Source organism: Falco cherrug, chromosome 3 (genome assembly GCF_023634085.1).
Source record: "Falco cherrug isolate bFalChe1 chromosome 3, bFalChe1.pri, whole genome shotgun sequence".
NCBI classification, from domain to species: Eukaryota; Metazoa; Chordata; class Aves; order Falconiformes; family Falconidae; genus Falco; species Falco cherrug.
Window position 1 is genome coordinate 27,447,896 of NC_073699.1, and position 17,668 is coordinate 27,465,563.

The window sequence follows — 17,668 nt, forward strand, 5'->3', positions numbered from 1 at the left end:
TGTTTTTTTCTGTGTAACAGGAAGGTTTTTCTAGTGAAAACAGGTTTAAAATATTCCATAGACAGTAGCATGAAAGTATATGTTCAAAAAGCCTGCATGTAATGAATATGCAAGAGGTTGTGCAGACACATTTAACTTTGGCTGTTTTCGCAGTCTCCATGTATTCTGAAGATAGCTTTTATATGGAATGTATATATATCACGTATTTAACATAATCCAATGCTTTCTCTATATGAAAGAGCATAAGATATCTTGACTTCCTGTGATGAAAAACTGCAAAAAAACCCTCAGAACTAATGTATTTAAATTGATTGATATAAAATGGAGGCTTTTTTTTAACGTCTCTGAACATTTTCAGCAGTACAGACAATTTAATTCATGCTCTGTGCTTAACTAATGGCAGCTGTATTCTCCAAAATTGCACACTTGGTCCTGTCCTCCCACATGCTCTAACAGCTAACCAACAAAAGCTCTCAGGGGTTTAAAAATAATCTTACTGAGCTCAGGGCAAAGGAGGCTTTTACACTGCTGATATGCTACAGGCCTTTTGTAAATCAGTTTGTTAAACCCAAGATAAAGCTGCAAATCTAGAGATAAATTTTTAACTCTACTTATGCATGTGGTAATTATTAATAAATGGATGGACAGCAGCTGAATGTTCATTAGGTGCTGAGCATTAGTTCTGCAGATGTCTCATTTACATTACTTTTAACTCTCAGATATCAAAATAAATCATTAAAACAACCATTGGCATTTTTAATTAGTGACAAATCTGAATAATTTTGATGGAGCCTTAATTTTCTGGAGAACTGATACTTCTCATCATCACTGATGCTAATTGACAGGGAACAGTGAGAAGTTTCATTGACCACAGTTTTATTTACACAATTGAGTTTAAATGGCCGGGTTTGAAAATAGGGTGCCTAATTTAAGTACATTTTTTGACAGTGTCATGTCTAGGACAACATGCTGCTCAAAAGACATTTTAAAAAATGTTAACAGTTGGTACAAATGATCATAACAAAGGGAGAGGAAGAAATCACCCCTTTTTCCAGAGGAAGCATTTCTGTAGGAATTACATTTATCAGCAGTACTTACTGTGTAAGGACATGTGTATTGACACATGCTGCCTTACAGTCAGGGTACTAAAAATTCCAAGAACTAGCTTGCAAAGCCACCAGAAAATATATTCCAATAGATTAAAAAAAATAATAATAATAAAACAATGTATTTTGCTGACAGTATTTTAGGTTTTTCAAGGGTTTACCCTCCATGTTGTTGCATGTCATAAGTCTCCAACTATGCAGCAGCCCCTTATCACTGTGTGATCCTTTGTGCCAGAAACAGCTAGTCACTGTGCCATAGGAAGGCTCTGTGTCTGGGGTGGCTATGTCACCCTTCCTTCATGTTCATAGGAGTGCTGTGACTGCAGGGCATGCACAGTGTTGTTGATGCTTTTATCACTTGGACCATCAATAAAAATGTTAGATCAGGTTGACCAGTCTTTGACTATTGATCTACATTTAGTTTAAGAGGAGTTCAAAGGTGGTCCCTGCACCAGGGCCACATCATACAACTGGAAGTAGGGCTGTGGTACTGCCCAATGTTGGTGGATAATCCACATAGTAGATTGGGGTCATCCTTAGGCCAGTGGTATACCCATTCCCAGTTTACAGCTGGACCATTGCTGTTTTCCTCTTTGTTAACCACTGCATTCAACTCTTGGCCTTTTGGCCAAGGGAAAATTTTGACAGACAGTCATTAGCATCAGGATTAGGAGCTGCGCTGCCAAACACAGAGGACGTGATCTTTCTGCTGTGTAACAACCACTAAGAGAAGCATCAGCCCAATGTCACTTTATGACAAGAAAGTATAGTAGGGCCAACAATTCTGTCATCAAAGGGCTTCCATGCATCAGACATTCACTCAGAAAGACTTTGGGGGTGGTGGAAAAGAAGAGAAGTCTGAGCAAACCCCAGACATTTGGTAGCCTTGCTCACAGTCAAGGGTGTCCCGATTTACTCCCTAATTCTACTGCAGTGCTGCAGCTTGCCATGTGTTATGGGAAACAGTGTCAGTCACTCTTTAAGAGATGTCTCTTGGTGCCACACATGTCCTCCCAGCTGCAAGCTGTAGCTCTCCTCCTGCACCTTCACCCCATATACTAGCGGTGTAGCTGTGAGAGGGAAGACGCTGCTACACGTGTAAGGGCATGATGCAGAACTAACTGCAGAGTTTCAACTCCTTCTGAGCCTTATTAAGTCTGTAATTTTAACCACTGTAAATATGGGAGTCCAACTCCCTTCCCCACCTTTGCTGTTATTCTAGAATCATGCCAATGAATGCTGCTGCCTGCTGAAATCAGGAGTTGCATTTAAAAACAAGGGTAGTCGGTGGTGAATCTAACATGGTTTTTAACTGCAAGCAATCACTAGAACTGAGCTGGTAAAAAGAGACACTAGCCTAAGCAAGGGAATGGGAGAAAGTAGATAGAAATTAATGGCAGGAAGGTAGAAAAAAAGCAGAAGAAAGGAAAGAGCTCAGGAAAATTAGGGAGGGAGAAAGAGAATGGAAACAGAAAAATCATTGCTAGAAGAGAAGGATGCATCAAAAGTGAACTCACAGATGCTGGTAGCACAGTGGGGAAAAAGGAATACAGGAAAAGAGGGAAATGAATAATGTATTGCTCCATTGCATTTCAGTTCTGAAGTGGATTTTGGAGTTATTACTGCAATCTTAAAGTTTTCCAACTGAACTGGAATCAAGCCTTCACTTCACCCTTCACATCCTATTAGGCAGATCGTAATTTATTTATAGGTGTTCATAATGTCCCATACTGACTATGGTAGTTTTGCTACAGCTTGACCTTCCTGAGCCTTAAGTTTCTTCCCTCTGGCACAGTCTAAATGCAGCCACCTCTGCATCCATCTGAAGCTGGCCTCCCTTTTCATCCTGTCACGCTGAGTTTCCTTTTCCCTTCTAGAACCTTTCTAACAATTTCTCTATGTCTTTTTGCATCATTCCATTGATTGTGTTTATGTGGCAGGCTTCCATGTACAATGCCTGTCACATCTTATATCACGTTGCCCTCTATGCCTTGAATCTCTTCTGAATAGTCTCTTCTTCTATGAAGTCAAGAAAATATCATCAAAGTGTGTTTCACGGAGTAGAAGCTACATTTTAACAAAGAAGAACATTTTTCTGCCAAGCTTAGTCACCAAGATGCAGCCTATTGTAAACTGCATCCTTTCAAGTACTGTTTGTGATCTTTATGCTCTTTGGGACAAGTTTTGCATTTTATCCTGTTGTTGGAAAATACCTACCACATGGGTACAAGAAAACCATTTCAAAAAGTGCTGAAAGTCTTCATGAGTAATGGCCATGATAAACAAGCCTTGACTTGCAGCCTGTCTTGTTCAGCTTTTGCTTTAGGCTGTTGGGTTTTCTGAATCTCTCCAAAAAAAGCAAATGGAAAAGTAGTACAAAGGTCATCTGATTTACAACTGAATGAGTTTTGAGACTGAGAAGAGACAGCTTGACTACCCACCTCTTATCCACCCCTTGCCCACCTGTGGCTCTTTCACTGCCTTTACCTCTCCCTCCAGCACAGAGGGATTTAAATTGTTACATGTTTAATTATTTCATAGCTTGAGGTAAAGGAAAGACTTTACTGCCTACATCTACATGTGCTGTATAATGCAGGGAATTAGCAATAGGTGGTGGCACTGAAATACCCTCTCTAATGCTGGAGAAAGGACCACCAGTGCAACAATTCACTGGTTTTGTAATTAGCAGATTACTGTGTCGTAACATCTTTGGTGAACCAAAGCAGTCATCACTAAAAACAACTTGCCCCACCAGTCCTACATCTGTTCACAGAGTGAACTGCAGCTCCTGTCCATTGCACTCCTCGCCAAGGGAGGAAGAGCTGATCAGGCTCAATGAGAAATTAAATTACAGTCACAGCAGAAATCCTGCTGTAATTCAATTATTTTTTTTCTCATTGCATGCTTAATATTTTTTTGTTTTTTGCTTGAAAGTTATTGTTTGGCTTCATTGATCTAGCAGTCCAAAATATTTAAAGAAGGCATTTAAAATATAATAATCAGATAAATATCATAACATGGAAAATAAGATTAATATATGATTTCAGGCTTTAATACAGGAAAAATACAGGAATTGACAAGATGTCTGTAAGTCATCAAATCAGTTCTCATTTGTTTCAATAGAATTCATATTTTTAAGCTCACAAATAGTCTTGTAAGCTGGTGCAGTTTGAGATTTTCAGAAAACTGAAATTTTCCATTTGTGGTTTAGAAAATTGTTTTTGAACATTTTAATGACTAACAATTTCTTGTAAAATTGTTTTGTGTGTCATTATGGTATTCTGACGTTAATGGAGTTGCCAGTTAAAAACAGAACCATTAAAATACATGTGAGCAATCAAATGTTTCCTTTGCACCAGGAATGTCTGAATCCTACTGAAATTGCCTATAGTATCTGAGGAAATGTGATGTTATAAAAGAGGCTGTTAAAGCCTGCTAGGATATTCAGCCTGTATTTTTTCTATGTGTAAGAGGAAGCAATTGTGTGTGTGTGGATGCTATTTAATATTTGCTTACGATGTAAAAGCCTTACTGAGTCTGTATTCAGGCATTACCAGAATTAAACATCCATTGGCTTTTGCAGACAGTCTGAAACTTATGTACAAGCCTGTGGGCTATGTCTTTGGTGGTAATACTGATTGTCTAGTCTTACCTTTCATCTTTTTTGTGCACTTATTTCTGGTACCTCAGCTTTCTATGCTGGTCACATCAACTTATACACACTGAGATGCACTTGTGGGTCCTACAAACCTTGAAGTCTTGCAGGCCCACCTAGTACACACTTTCCCAGCTTTATTTCATCCCAGCCTTATACACGGTCACCACAAATCACATTATCTGGCCCTTCATCACTCTGTTAAGCAACTGTATGACCATGCTGCCCAGTTCTCCCACAGCTGACAGCAAGTCACATGAGACCTGGGACTGGAAGGCCATATGATGCCTACTCCCAACTCACCCAGACTTACTTTTTCCTCAACAGCAAAGGGAATTAATGCAGGTTTTCCCACCGGATAACCTGCTTCTGCCTACCTTACGCAGTCAGGAGCTCTGGAGAGCCATCCTTGGGTGGAATGGCCACTGGTAATGAAATGCCACCAGCTGCTGCTAGGACCGTGTGCTCGACCACTCACACGTATTAGCTTTTTTTGTTTGTTTGTTTGATTCTGACTACACAGACAGCAGCACCAAATGCATACCATTAGACCCATAAAGAATATTTTCCCCTGCATACACAGATGTCAACACCTTTATCTTGTTTTTGCTATTGCTGCAACTTTATTGTCTACTTAACCTCATGCAATGAATGGACAAGCACATATGACATTGACTCATTTTGGCACCTTATATTGAAATTATTTGACTTTGGGACAGTCCTACGGTATTTTAAAGCTCTGCAAGCACTTACAGTATAAGTATTTGGCCAAAGCCTCTAGTCAAGGATGGACTCATCTGCTCTTAGCTGTTTTAGAACAGGGAAAACAAAATTCACTAGTAAGAACACTTGTCCTGCCACATCTGACAAAGCCAATGGCATGCACAAAACCTCCAAAGGAGGAAAGTGTTCTCTTCTGCCAGGAGCTGACTCTCATACTAAACCAAAGAGCAGACACTTCCAGTTCAGCAAAATAGGGCACCTCTGCCTAATTAGCAGCACAAGAAAAACCTCTGTCTTTTACATCACAGAGAAGGTGTATGTGTCCCTTTTAGAAGAACAGCCCTATCCACAGGGACATGTGCTTTTTAACTGTTCTTTTTGAGGTTCCTGTACCTGAAAGGCAAAAATCTCATTATCCTTCTCTCTCCTTCTTGACCTGGAAATCTTTTAAAATATTCCCTCCAGAAATCAGGCCTGTGATTTCCAGAATATATGCTTAAGTTATCCTGTTACTCTTCCAGCTCTTAAAAGGCCCCGATGCTCTGTTTCTCCCCATCCTCCGGGTTCGAGTGCTTTTCCTGACAGAGGCTGCTGCATGGACATGGTAGCTGGGTGCTACAGAAGCCACAAACATGCTGTAAGACATCTTCTCTGATTATAGGCAGTTTAACAGGAATGGGAAAAAAACAGGCACAGAAACTTGGCGCCAATATTCATATTTTTCGTGCCCCCATATTTCATGGCCTTATCCTACTAGCTTGAGCCTGTACTTGGAGCCACAAAGAAGTCTCCCAGGAGCAAATATTCACTCGCCTCTGTCTCTCAATATGCTGGAAAAGAGAAAAGGGCAGCCTCTATGTTAGAAGTCAGGCTCCTGCCAGGTCACTGCTCACATTCCTTTGCCAAGGCTGGGCTCATTTCTTTGCAGACCTTGTCCCAAGAGAATTGCCTGGAGAAGGTCTCTGGCCCCAGCACTCGGGCACCTGGCAGAGACAACAGTCTCCTTGGTGGCACCATGCTAATGGTACTACCCCGCTGCCTGTCTGTCTGTCTTAGATGCTTGACCTACAACTATATAGATAGAGAACCCATGGCTCCTTCATGTGTCCTTGGAAAGTAAAACGGGCATCTGAGGTTAGTGGAGTGATGGTGTGCTATGGGTACAGTACATCTGCTTAATGCCACATTGACACACACTGGACCAAAAAGTGGTCAGGCGTGGACTGTTGATCCCAGCCTGCAACTACCAGGGCTTGACATTTGCCTATTTACATGGCTGATAGGTGGGGACTAGATTTGCAATACAGGTCTGAGGAGCTGCAACTGTGACTAGTAAAGTGTATAACCCCTTTACTGCTCGGTGGATGAACGGACAACAGCAAAGACACATACCTGGAGGAGACTGGGAGTGGGGGAGTCTTTTGGAGAGCCTTCCTAGACCCCAGCACTCAGGTCTGCCCACTGGCTGCCAGGATGCCCTCCATAAACAGGCGTGTGCAGAGCATGTCCCCTCTAGAGAAGATGTTGCCTTCCCTTCAGCCTTGCTTCCCTACCCAGCAGCACATGTACCTACAGCAGCACGCTTGCAGAGCAATGCCACAGCACTGGCTAGGTTGGGCAGCTTAGTTTTGTCTTGCCCTGGAGGGGAGGAAAAGTGTCGCTGCTATGGCCACAGGCTGGGCTTGCAAAGGAATAGTCTGTCTCCTGTATTTTGGAAACCAGTATAGACAGGATGGGTGATCTGGCTTCGTCATAGCCACTTTGTAAAGCATCTTGTCCAGCTTTTAGTAGCAAGCGTAAGTCTGCTGAGCTGCACCAGACTGAACATATTTTTCAGGGAACAGGCATGTTCCACACTGGAGTTCTATTTTGAAGTGGAATAGTTTCCTGAGCTGTGTTGTACCACGCCTGGGACAGATTCACTGCAACCAAACCATTCCTTGTGGGAAACTAGTGCTCATCCTCACCACCTCTGCTGCTGTTACAGCAGATGCAAGAAGGTGAGAGCTGCTCTGTCCAGCAGTGCATGGCACAGCATCACTCAATCACAGTGCCTGTGCCTGGTGGCACAGAACAAAGAGGGACAAGATACCTTGAGGGGTGGTGGGCAGGCAAACTGGAATCCAGCGGTGTGCTATGCCCATCTGTGGGTGCTGTGAAACTATCTGTCCGCCTCCAAACTTTTCCTCACAGACATATTAACATGTAGGCAGGATGGTGTTGAATAGGACTCCTGAAAGAAATCCAGTCCAACATTATAAACACACCCTCTCAGTACATATTGTCACTTTCAGTGTTAAAAGAACTAAAGTCCTATTTTGTTTTTCAGGAGTCAGGTGATAGATACCTGTAGTTAGGAACTTAGCCACAAAGATCAGGATGTTATCAACAAGCTCATATGAGAAAGCATTGCAATTCTGATATATGGGTTTTATGCCCTAAATATTACAAATTTTCTCCCTCTCTTGGATGAATTTTTGTGAGCAGAATCTTTGCTGAAAGAAATCGCAACTGTTTTTCCATCAACGACACACAGTGCCAGCACATATGTTCCTGTCTGAATTGTGAAATGGAGAAAATGGAATGTGAGACAGCTGTGACAAGGTTAATAGTAAATTAGCATTTTTCTACTGGAGTGTGAAAAGGAAGCTTAGAAGCATTGTTAATTCTCAGTCTCCCATGGGGAATGGGGCTGTGGTCAGTTCATCACAGCTGCCTCTGCTGCTCCTTCCTCCTCAGGGGGAGGCTCCTCACACCCTGCCCTGCTCCCGCCTGGGTCCCTCCCACGGACACAGCTCTCCATGGCCTTCCCCAATGCGAGTCCTTCCCTTGGGCCGCAGTTCTTCACGAACTGCCCCAGCTGGGTCCCCCCACGGGCGCAGCCCCTCAGGCACAGCCGGCTCCAGCGTGGGTCCCCGCGGGGTCACAGCCCGGCCAGCAGCCCTGCCCCAGCCCGGGCTCCTCGCCATGGGGCCACAGGTCCTGCCAGGAGCTGCTCCAGCGTGGGCTGCCCATGGGCTCACAGCCGCCTTCAGGCACCTGCCTGCACCAGCTGCCAGTTGCACAGTTTTTTTCTTCCCCTTCTTAAACACGTTACACCAGAGCTACTACCAGCATCGCTGATGGGCTCGGCCTTGGCCAGTGGTGGATCCATCTCGGAGCCAGCTGGCTTTGGATCTGTCGGACATAGGGGAAGCTTCTGTCAGCTTCTCACCAAAGCCACCCGTGTAGCCCCCCCACTATGAAAACCTTGCCACGCAAACCTAATACTAAGTCTTAAGAAAACTAATCAGTTATCTTGCAACTTAACATTTTGCGATGCTGCTTAACATTCAGTTACAGTAAGTGAAAGCCAGCACCGGCTACTGTGCTGTACTTATTAAAGCTAACAGAGCATTACAGAAAAAGATTTATGGTTAATAGCAGGAAGGGAGGGAATATTTCCAACAAGAGGAAAAAGAAAATAATTCACAGCACAAATGTTACTTTTATTTAATTTGCATATACTATCTATTATTCACCTAGTGACCCAAACTCAAAACATAAGGGTTTCTAAAGAAAAGGAACCCTTTCATTAATGAAATGTACTTTCATGTAAACAAATGAACAACACACAGTACAAATATAGTTTTATATTACTGACCAATTGTCTCAAGATTGAAGACACATACATATATTTAAACACTAAAGACTATAAATTGCCCTAATTTCACTGCAGTTGGTGGAGTTGCTTAGTGTTCACATCTGTATGAGGGAGATCTTTTGTTGCTATTAAATCCTCATGCATTCAGGTGATACTGTACTCTTTTGACTTTTGCATGATAGTCTCCTTAATCTCAGAATAAAGCACAAGGAAACATAGGCTTATTGAATATTAGTATTACTTTAGTGACGTATTTAGAGTATAGGGCTTTATCAAAAAGGCATACACATATATATATATATATGTACATAGCACCATCTAAGTTCCCCAGGCTAATTCTGCATTGGGGTGTTACAGAAGACAAGTGTAACTTTTGCATAATGACATTAGGTATGGAGGGACAATTTGGGTGGTTTGTGAGCCAGAGGAAGCAAGCTGATAGTGAGTCTAGTCACTGCTTAGCTGGAATCTCTCCTGATTCTTCACCCTTCTGTGCTGTTGTGGTTTAATCCCAGCCAGCAACTAAGCACCACACAGCTGCTTGCTCACTCCCTGGTGGGATGGGGGAAGAGAATCAAAAAAGTGAGAAAACTCGTGGGTTGAGATCATAGAATCATAGAATCACAGAATGGTTTGGATTGGAAGGGACTATAAAGATCATTTATCGCCAACCCCCCGCCATGGCCAGGGACACCTTCCACTAGACTGGGTTGCTCAAAGCAACACCATAAAGCAAAAGCTGCACACACAAGCAAAACAAAATAAGGAACACACAGCAGGGAGGTGTTCAGCCATCTCCAGGAGAGCAGGGCTCCATCATGCAGAATGGTTACTTTGGAAGATGAACACCATCACTCCGAACATCCCCCCCTTCCTTCTTCTTCCCCCAGCTCTATATGCTGAGCATGACATCATATGGTACGGGATATCCCTTTGGTCAGTTGGGGTCAGCTGTCCCGGCTGTGTCCCCTCCCAGCTCCTTGTGCCCCCAGCCCACTGGTGGGGTGAGGAGCAGAAAAGCCCTTGGCTCTGGGTAAGTCCTGCTCAGCAGCAACGAAACCATCCCTGTGTTATCAGCACTGTTCCCAGCACAAATCCAAAACAGCCCATACACGCTGCTGTGAAGAAAATTAACTCCATCCCAGTGAAAACTAGCACATGTGCCAACACAGGCCTTCAAATACCTCCCCTTTAAAAAGTCAGGGCCAGTATACCCTTCCACAGTGATGCAAAGACAGATAAACCTTGTTAAGAGATGTGTTCTTCTTATGCCTCCATCTATTTATTTGCCATGAATTTCCCATTTGCAAGGGGTGATTCCCCCACATCACCTGTATTTGGACTCTGCTTTGAAACCTGAACAGGCATGAAAGAATCCTGCTGTAGGAAGGGAGGCTATCTCTAGTGTTTATGCTTTTCACATACTGGCAGCAAGAAAAGAACCTCTGAGAATGGTGGCAGTGAGCGCTGACGATAAAAATGGAGAAGACATAAGTTGTGTAATGTTCCAGAATAGGCTTGGAAAGATTATTTTAGTAATGCTTCTACCAGGTTCAAAGCTTTATCTTGTTGCTTTTTGACTCAAGTGCTTAGCCAGTATCCAGAGCTGTGCCCAATTACCTTGCTGGTAGGGGAAATTGATTTTTACAATAAGGTCTTTCTTTAGTGAAATTCAGTTTATTTACAAAGAAACTTACACAGAGTCCTGCTTGTGTGGACATACTAAGACCAAATAGCAACAGCTAGTTCGCTTCCTCACATTTTCCAGGCTGTCCTTTCCAGTGAGCTTCACTCTGGAGCTCAGTGTGCTCCTTCCCTGCATAACTGCCACCACGGCTCCTTAGGGCAATGGCTCTGCCCTCCCTTCCTTCTTCCCCTTTGCCTTGGAGCAACAGATGCATGTGTCTGCTGTCAGTTCACCTGCTGGTCTGTGCAGTTTAGCCATTCTCTGGCTTCACCATCCCATCTTCTGGTCTTCAGCTTCAGGTTCAACTGCTTCTTCATGTATCAGGAGCACAGGCTGCCCTGCCTGCCCCTGGGCTCCTTCCAGGTGTTCTGTGCAGGACCAGCATGGGCTTCTCCCAGCACACCAGAATGAATGGCTTCCTCCTAAAATTCAGTAACTTCAGTACTCGGAATATTTGTTTCTTCTTCTGTATGTTATGGCTAGCACCTGCAGAAAGGACAAGAAAAGTATGATACTGCCTGTTCCAGTTGATGTGTTTGTTGATTTTCTGAATTCATGTTTATGTTCACATTACACAATGTATCCCCTCAAAATGAAAAGGGAGACCCTTTACCAATGTGAATTAAGGAAGGGTAATGAACACCAAGTTTGGAAAGAAATGTGTATGTCCCCGCATCAGAGCCATGGTTTTGGTATGAACCACCACTGCTAACAGGTCTAATACAAGAAATAGCAGTGGGGGCTATTTAATTCTGTGCAAAAGACTTACAGATGCAGCTTTTTAAGAAGCACAATTGGATCATTTAAAAGAAAGTACTGCGAAGTTTAAAGCAAGTGTGAATGTGAAGTTCGCTTGGGGAAGGAAACAGACTTCTACTGATCAGAATATGGGAAAACTTCAACAGCAGAAATAAAGTTTGGTAATAACATTGATGGCCTATACTTACAGATATTTGGTTTTATTGTTTTTAAGCTGGTAGCATTTGACCTACTACTGTTTTGAGAAGAAAGTTAGAGAATTTAAGTTAAAATCCCAGCTGTGGTGTCATCTTGATAGTATTTTACTTCCAACGCTGTTACTATCATGTGTACTTACAATGAACAGAATTTATTTTAATTGGAAGAGCTGTCCAAAGAAAACCAGACATTTTGTTTCACAGCTAAAATATCAATATTTAGTAGTAGTGAACAGACTAAGTTATATCTCTGATACTGTAGTTATTCATTGTTTTAATATAGTAACCGAGATTTTACTGTAGCTGCCAGTATGAAAAATGCTGACTTTTAAAATACAATATATGAATGGACTGAAGGAGAAAACCTTGATAGCTCCTTTACACTGAAAATTGTCATGGTGTGATGTTCCCCAGATTTCCTACTGCTAAGAACACTGTTGTTTACATACTGCTGAACTTGATTTTTCCTGCAGGGAGTGTCTGACACACAAGCTGAATGTTTTCATAATTGTAACAACAAAATACGATAGTGTTTAATTTTCTTGCGTTTGTAATAAGACTTTGTTGACTGTTTAGTCTTAAATTCTTTTATAAAATGTTGCCTGCTACACTGCAAAAAATCGCATCTGCTTTCTTTGTATTCAGATCAATGAAGAACAGTATTTGAGGAAATGCTATGTCAGGTTTGTTATCAGTACTCTTCAAATATATAAAATATAAGATGACTGATCTGTTATTTTGGTGCTCTGCAGAGCTAGCAGTATAATCTCTATAGTACACCATTTAAACCAAACATTTAATAGAAAAACACAGTTTCAGAATTTTTCATTTGGATACCTTTAGAGTCTACTGAAACTAATAAATGGGCATTTTCCTTCTTCATTTCCATCATTTTGTATCACCTGGTTGCTGAAATTCTATCTTCTGTATTCCACCAGTGAGCAGCTACAGCAGAATTTTGGGTTTGACTTTTTTTAAGAATTATGACAGTAGATCAAATGGTAAATGAGTTATATAACAGATGTTTTACATTTTTCGGTTTACCAGTTTTTGAGGTCTTGTTTCAAACAGTATTTTTCTGATTAAGACACTGTGTGATCCCTTTGTATTTCTGCAACACTTGACTTTTTTGTCAGTAATTACTCTTAAAGGACTGTTTGCTGAGCAAGCAAAATAAATTTCACCTGTGGTAAACCTCACACGTCCTGTAATATAATCAGTACAAGCTACTCTTCTGAATTAAAAATGTACAAAAAGGAAGATTCTTACAAGTTAAGCTACTTTGGAAAGGATGAAATACAGGTCAGATAACCCAGCAGATGAAAGACTGGCAGTGTAATGCTATGAAAGTGAAATGTGATTGTAAATTCCCTTCTCCTTGCAGTTCATTCTTAGCACTGCTCAGACCTTGGTATAAGCACATGTGCAGTCAAGCTGGTGAGGGTATGGGCTCAGACCTTTGTCCTGACAGCCTCTGTACATTGGCATTGTTATAGAGCTCCTTACAGTGGCCAAATCCATGTGGTAGGCACATGGCATATGTGCCTGATTCCAGATGTACTTCACCTCCTGCATCCACAAGCACTGCAGGGTTTTTTGGTAAAGAAGCATGGAGTAGCTGGAGCTACCTGGCAGGATCTTTCCACTTCACCTCCAAAGCAAAGAGCGCCACCCGCCACACATCCGCTTCTGCCCCAAGGGAGCAGCTCGGTGACCAGGTGTGACAGATGGTAGTCATCTCCCTAATCCCCTGCACGATGCTCAAAGACCACAGCAATAAACAGAGTGTAAAAATGTATGTTGAATAACATATCATGAAACATTGTTCCCACAGGAGTTCATGGGTATTTTATAGCTGAATTGAAATTCATGTAAATTCCACCCATGCTATTTCAAGATAATTGGAAAGTTCTCTTGAAAATTTCTATCAAATTAGGAATATTTTTTTCCCTTTTTTTTAGGTAGGCTAGTTTGAGTTTTGCTGTTTATCATTGTACTGTCTCACTGGAGAGGGATCTCAAACTTATGTTGCTGTTGACTATGGAATTGCTCCTCTCTCTGTGACTCCTAAAGTCCTATAAGATTTTAGAGCTGTATCTAAGAACTATCTGATCAAATTCTGAACTAAAATATAAAAGTGTCATATGCCTTTGCATCTGCATTCTTTGACTTGTTGTTGTCAGTCCCTACAGGAATAGATACATATAGATATTCTTATTTATTACCCTAATTAAGTTTACTATAGTGCAAGATATGTTTAGCAAATTGTAATTACTAGTATTTCTTTATATATAACAAAAAAATTAATCAGTCCATCTTTTCATTTCCAATACCTTAGATAGGATTCTAGCTCTCCCTTAGCTTACAAAATATAATTACAAGTCATTCAGTAATTTTATTAGTGAATACCCTGAAGACTACAGGATGCATATCTTCTAGACTGGCTCATCTTTATATATTCTGTTTCTTCATGTATTCCCTTACCTGTCAGATCACCAGATATAGTGACATAATCTTCATTACTTAATTAAAAGTATTAGTCAAGGGTTTTTTACCCCAGACATATAGCTTCCGAGCAGTCTGTTGAATGGCAACAGGTCTAAAAAATAAACCATTTGACACTGGGAATATTATCTGCTGGTCACCTAAGAAGAACAGCAGGAGAATAAATGCCCATTTATTATTTGAGGAATGCCATGTAATGAACAAGCACAAAACCAGAATGAAGGCTGTATGTGCATCCATTGTTAAAATGTATTCATTTTTTAATGCACTGCAGTTTAAAGTACTTCTTCTCTTAACATATACATTATGCATGTATATATTTACATATATCAAAAATGTAGGCTCCTTATGGGGGCTGGGGGGTTTCTTGGAAGGAGGGAAATAAAGGGGAGGGGGAGCTTGAAATTCTAATTAAACCTAATTTGCAAGCAATTTGCACTAGCAGCTCTACATTTCAATCAAGAGATTTCCAGGTGTTTGGTACACATGTATACATGGTGAGCATTTCCCAAGAAATGAAATTTAATGGCTGCAGTAAAGTGAATCAGAGGCCTTACCCTGAAGCAGGATATTTGCATCTCTGCTCTCTGTGAATCTTTACTTCATGGATGCATCTTTCACTTTTGCACTGCCCTTGTTTTTTTTTAAAGAAAGTAGATGAATAAGTTTTCTACTGAGTTACACTAAGAGCCTGCTGAATTTCCAGACATGCATTTCATGAATGTACTTGTCTTTTATAGAGGCAGTTCATTAGTTCAATTTACTATACACATTATAGCATACCTGAAATCAGAATCCTTGAGCTATGGGCACTGTGCATTCATGCAATAAGGCATCCACCATTAAAATCTTCCCAGTTTAAATGGAAACGGTGGGCAGAGGGGCATTACCTCATTCTTTACCTCGGAAACTGAGACTCAGAAACGCTTTGTTTTTTCTCAAGGTCACTGAGGGTAACTGTTGCAGACTCAGAAAGTTATGTCTTGATTTAGCACTAGTTTGGGCCAGCTCCCATGGAAGTCATGTCAGCAGCATTCCCATCTTGTATTATTCTCGACCTTCCTTTTTTTCTTTTTGGGCAAAACCTAAATGTCACAAATTGTCACCAAGCTAAGCAGTTCTTACAGGACTATCCTGTGCAGAATGGTCTGTACCGAATGTGAGACTTTAGTCTGGGCCTGTGAATGGGTTAGTTCAAGTAGGCAGCAAACTGAAATACAGGTAATATGTTCCACTTCTCCATGCTGCTGGTTTGAAGAGCAAGAAATGAGCAAGTAACTAATGAGCAGAGCTTTAGAGTCTACAGAAAAGTTGCAGCAACATGTGGAGCTTTCAGTGACCTTTCCTTTGTCAAGGATGCTTCCACCCTTAGAGCAGCAAGCGCCATGTCTGCACTGAGCCTGGCCAGGAGAAGCCAGCATGTTCACTGCAAACATCAGCTGAGTTGGAGGTTGTCTTGATAGGTTTCTTGATGTCCCAGATTGTTGGAATGAAGTGTTATAGCTCTGCCCCTATTTTCAGCAGGTTTTATCTACTCCTACAGGAAGAAATTGCCAGACCAAGACAGGGATTTGTTTCTGCACTTTATGTCCACATTCAGGCTAGGAAGTTGGCGTCTTGCAAGGAAGCAACCAAGTGAGTTTTATCTTCTCCTCAGTGTCTACAGCAGCTTCTCTAGAAAGCTTTATCTGTTTAGGGGATTTAGAGATTAACAGCATGGCCGGAGTGTATACTGTCTCTGGATGCACAGATTAAGTGTGAGGAAATATTGACTTCCCCTCAATTTTTATCCTTCCAGCTCTAGATCTGTGATGAATACGGAGGGGAAGGAGAGCACACAGGGGAATAAAATGAGAAAGAGGGGTGCTGCAATGTCAGCTAGTTGGGTTTCTGTGACACAGCCCAGTCATCAGGGACAAAATTGCAGATAGTGATGGAGGGTTTATTACTGACAGAGCCTTTGTCTTTACCCTTTTGCCCTCGACAGTCATGAATAAACAAGTAAAATTTGAACACTGTGAAAAATAACAAAATAACTTTCTGAATTTTAAGAGCCTCATGTGCTAGTTCAGAAGAAAATGATCCCAGCTGCCAGCATTTCCAGGAGTCCCAGATATCTCCTGCAATGCAATTATGCAGGCTCAGTAGAAAACTATTCTGCACATTTGGAGCTAAAGGACAATATAATAAATGACTGCAGTGAACTACATTGCTATTGCATCAGATTGCATCTGAATCCACTACTGGTGGGTTTTCTGGTGCTGGAAATCTGCCCTTCAGGATCTCATTGTCCTCTTGTTTGTTTGCTTACATCCTCCTTGATACTGCAATACCAGTGTGAGTTCAAGGTAGATTAGAAGCAGCTATTTTGGAGCAAGCAACCAAAAGCCTTTGTTTATTAGCCATTATCACTTTTTTTCCAGTGGAGAAAAAAAGTCAGCTGTCTGTTTTCAGGCAAGTGAAACTTCATCAAATGGTCAAATTTTTTACAAATGGAGAATTTGCAGCTTGATCCAAGAGTGATTTCAGGAAAACCTGACATTAGTGGAGCTTCGTTTACTTTGAGGAACAATGCTAATTCCTGTAGTTCATGATACAGCCTGTAGCTCTAAAGTCTCTGAATATTGCCATGAAAATATTCCAGTGTTATTGTGCTACTGCTCGCTTAAAATGGTCAAAGACTTCTACAAGCTTACAGGAATATAACGAAAACATCATCTCAATAAATAAGCAGCATAACATAGCAGGACTAAAGTTTGAAAGGGAAAAATGAAGTGCAAAACTGTCTGGCATAGTGGAGAACTAAAATGTAAAACAATTGAGTTTGGTCCTAAATGTATTTTTTAGTATATTGAAACACTTTTTGAAATTATCACACTAATTGTAACCTACTGATCTCTGTGGCTACAGGGGAACCAGGGACACGAGGCAGTGTCTTCTACTGTGGATCTCCCACTCGCAGCAGATATGCGGAAAGATGCAAATGGGATTTAGACACCCAGGCCTTAATTTACTCCTGTAGCTCTAATGACTAGATGTAAAATGTACCGTTGGCATATTCTCTGAAGAACAGGTGACAGAATGTGAATGTCAAAATCTTAATCTTCCTTTCACATTTTCTTGTATTTTAATTAAAAGATAGAAAAATGCTAAAAAAAAAAAAAAGTAGGACATCTTTCTTCACTACTGGAGATCATCCTACCACAAGTTCCAATTAAAATATTGAAGTATTAAACTCAGGACATTTTATTTTAATCTATATTGTTGAATATTGTTCTTGAATATACTAATGTACATCTTCAGGAATATGCACAAATTGAAATGCACTTACTTTGGCTTCTGTGCAGTTTAGTATAGGTTTGCTTTTACAAATAAAGGTACGTTTGTACATTA